The sequence below is a fragment of the Trichechus manatus genome, unplaced genomic scaffold (assembly GCF_000243295.1).
Source record: "Trichechus manatus latirostris isolate Lorelei unplaced genomic scaffold, TriManLat1.0 scaffold00085, whole genome shotgun sequence".
NCBI classification, from domain to species: domain Eukaryota; kingdom Metazoa; phylum Chordata; class Mammalia; order Sirenia; family Trichechidae; genus Trichechus; species Trichechus manatus.
Genome location: NW_004444021.1, coordinates 2,231,041 through 2,235,130, shown reverse-complemented (window position 1 = coordinate 2,235,130; position 4,090 = coordinate 2,231,041). Strand labels below are relative to the sequence as shown.

Below are 4,090 nucleotides of genomic sequence, written 5' to 3'. Positions count from 1 at the left end.
TTATTTAAATGATAGCTAAATAATTTAGAACAAAATATAAAGTAATTCAAATTAGCTGAAGTTGGGTTTCACTCTTACTTTTTTTCAACTGTTCTTAATCTCTGTAATTTAATTTTGATATCCTCTCAGGCTTGAGTAGAACTAATTCTCTGAAGATCATTCTTTAAGCCAAGAAAAGTCTCTAACACTTTAGCCAGGTTAGCATCTAAAGTTTCTAGACTGCTTACCCCAGATACTTTAACTTCCATTTGCTGTTGAATCATTTGCCTTTGTGCTCTTCCTTGCAGTGTAAACTCTTAATTTCTTGCTGGACTGTGATATTACTTGGCGATAAAAAGCTCTGACTTCCCAGATAGCTAAGAATTGTGTTAATCTCCAGAATAGTGTCAGGTTGCCTTCTTTGCATCTTTATTAGAACTTCTGAGTATTCAAGGTTCCACATTCCCGTAGGCAGAAGAAAAATCACAACTATCATGCTGTATTTACCACAAGGAAATCCCCATGTCATTTAAAATTTCATTGCTGTCTGCTATTATCAAAATTATCATAAGCATTGTCACTTAACTGTACATGTGAAAATTGATAAAATGGCAAATATTTTGTTACATATATATTTACCTCGGTAAAAACTAATAAAACTACCATAAGCAAATTGATTGTAAAAACTTTGGAAAAAAGAGAAATGTATATTGAAAACAAAAATTAAAGTGTTTAGATTGTTAGCACATTTTGCCCAATCTTTCTCTTAATATATCTCATTATTGACCTCATACTACATATAGAGTTTTCTAAAAATAATATGAAAAATAAATAACATATGTTTAAGAACATATTGCTATACTGTTAAATCTCATTTTAGAAAGGCAAAGATATGATACACCCAAATTCAAAAGAGTGGTTTCCTCCTGAAGGTAACAGCAAAGCAATGAGACCTGGAAGGAGCACATAGGTACCTAGAACATTAGTAACAATGGACTAGTTCTAAAATTGAGTACTTGCTTCACGGCTATTCATTTTGTTATGACTTACATGTATGTTACATATGGCCTTTAAATTAATGAAACATTAGATAATTGAAGATTTTATGAGATTTCTTTCTTTTTTTTAAAGAATATTTCCAGTATCTTGATTCCCTAGCACTTAAGGGCATCTGTCACACTACAGGACACAATCCACACTATTATATATTTAAATATCATTGATACTTAAGAAAAAAATGTCATATTTTAATTATGCATTCATAGCAATGTTTATCGAATGCCATACATTTGTGAATTTTACCTTGTTCGGTGTTGATTTTTTTGTACTCCTATAAATATTCTTGAGTGTTGTTCTATACTATGGTTCTTTTTGGGTGTTGTTTTTAAGATTTGTTCAGCAGAAGCATGGCAGTTTCCCCACTCCCAGATGATTAGTTTTCCCCATTCCTGAGTCAAAACTCTTCTGGATCGTCTACCCCGTCCTCCATGAATTATAAGGTCTTTCCCTCTGGCTAGTGGGAATAAGAAGTATATCCAGCCCTGTGAGATCATCAGGAATTGTGCTCTCTAACCCTTTCAAGTGATTCTTTCCTCAGCGTTGGCTAAGTTTCTCCACACATGTGAGCTGGTAAGTATCTTTTATATATATATATGTACACATATATGTATATGTGTGTATATGTACATGTCACGTATTTTAGTTGTTTCAAGCTATCGGTAATTTTTATATCTGTTACCACATCTTACATTTTTATGAGCAATTATGTTCCAGATGTGATGGATTTAATTTTCTCTAATGCAAAACCAAATATATAACTTCAGCACAAAAACCAATATATTAAAAAGTTATAAAAAGTGGTGTACATGATGTAATAACTAGATAATTGGGTCATTTCCTTTATAACGGACACTACATCATCGAGGAACACATTTAAAATAACGCTGAGTAACTGAACTGAAATGTGTGACAAACACGACAATTTCTATGTTTACTTTTAAGTACCTCCCTTAAAATTGACTCATCATCTCTAGACATCAATATAAGGAGAATTATAATTTTAAAATAATAAAAAATAATGCTTTTGGAACTTTACAGAAGAATCTTAAAGCCAAAATATCGTGGATTCATTTCTCTCAGCCTCCTGAGTCAAATCTGATGTTTTACTCAAAGTTGCATTAAGCTTCAAGTTCAAATCCCAGCCCAACATTATGACTTTTTGTGTTGAAGTCCTTCCCATCAATTTAAACTGGACTAGTCTGCCACCTAGTTGAAGTGACTAAGTATATTCATGTACATTCAGGGTAGCATTCATTACTTTACTACATACAGAAGTTCCACAATCCAGCTAGTATTTAGCAGTGATGCAAAACTGGGTGTTGTTACTGCCAGCTGTCCAAGCAAGATTTGTTGAAGTTTCAATTTTATTCTTAATCTTCTTTTAGACAAAACCTCCAAATTCAGTGCCATAGTTCACGTGGTTGTACAACTAGAAGTCTACAGTTTTGTGATGTAGGGTGAAATTATTCTGTGACAGTTTGAACGTTTGCCTATGTCAAAAAACTCATCTGAGAGCTGTCAAGCCAATGTTCAAAGGCCAACACAGCCCAGGTGTAAATTGTTAGTCTAGAGTAATCTCTATCAGCATTACTGCCAAGACTGACAGTCCCATTTATAGGAGTCCTTCAATTTCCTGAGTTTGATACAAATATTGTATTAAAATTCACTTGATACCTTTTGGCAAGCTAATTCTCCGTAACGATTTCTGTGCTGTTAATATTATCTCTGTTCCATTTTTGGATGAAGTTAAGTTCATTCTGCTGCTGACAGGTTGGGTATTCAGCAGTTATCATCCTTGGTGACAAGGCACACATGATATTGGGTGATACCTAGTACCGATCCCTGCTTCCAATGTTACTTTGTTAGGGAGTCATTGCTCAGACACCAAGGTTGCTGAGACTGGCAGACATCTAACAGATGAGTCATACTGCCTGCCTATTGCTGAGTATCTGCTCTGTTGATGATCCTCTGTCGTGTGCACTAATATTAGAACAAAGGTCCACAGATTTTGTACCCACTTTCATAATTCCATCCACAAGCTCCTTCCTGAGAACATTTTCTCTCTGCTTTTCCAGCCTTATTTCTTTTAAGCCCTGGCTAAACCAGATGATACCTTCTATAAAACTCAGGATTCTGTGTGCATTTTTATCTCAGGTTAATTCTTTTTACATATAAAGCTGATGAGTAAGTGTGCTTCTCTTTGCCAGCTGAGTACATTTCTTTTAAGCCCTGTCCTTTGGGGACAATCAATACTTCCTTTTAGGGACATTTTTGAGTGGAGTTATAATGCTGCAGCAGTTTCACATATCAGGCTGATTCATACATTAAACAAACCTCAATTTTTTTTTCCCTTATCTGTCAGCAGATTAAAGGGACACCATCTCCCAAAATCATTGCTGTGAGCTAAGAGGCAAACAGTGCAACAAAGGTAGGAGATTTGGAGCTTTAGTCCACCTGTTCATATAATTTACTCATGCCTTCTGGACTAACCACATTGGGCCGGATGGCAGATGAATCATTTACATTATAAAATGGATGCTTACTCTTCCCACCTCATCTTGTACAGCTCTGTTTCATAGTCACTAGATGTCAAAATAGGAGGCCCTGGGTGGGGCAAATGGTTAAATGCTAGACTACTAGCTCACAGGTTGGCAGTTCGAACCCACCCAGCAATGCCTCAGAAGACAGGCCTGGCGATCTGCTCCTGAAAGGTCACAGTCTTGAAAATACTATGGAACAGTTCTACTCTGCACACATTGGGTCGCCATGAGTCGGAATCGACTTGACGGCAACTAACAACAACAATGGATGTCACATGATAAGGCACTCAGTGTCTCACAGAGCTCAGTAGCATGCAAGTAGCTAATTTTAAAATGGTGAGTAGTTCTCTAGGACAGAAGGCCTGGCCTCACTCCAGAACAATAGGGTTTTGTACTGACATTTTTTTATAGTGTTTTACTAGAGACGTCACACAAAATTCTTACTTTATGATCCTTATCTACCAAGAATTCTTCTAATTCTATTAGATCTGCCAAGAGGCAGGGCAGCTTGC

The 4,090-nt window shown here is 35.9% G+C and overlaps 1 pseudogene; it reads right to left on the bottom strand.

Annotated features, from left to right (window-relative positions):
• Positions 1-2,156: 2,156 nt before the first annotated feature.
• On the bottom strand, positions 2,157-3,533 carry LOC101355367 (voltage-dependent anion-selective channel protein 3 pseudogene; annotated as a pseudogene).
• Positions 3,534-4,090: the final 557 nt, after the last annotated feature.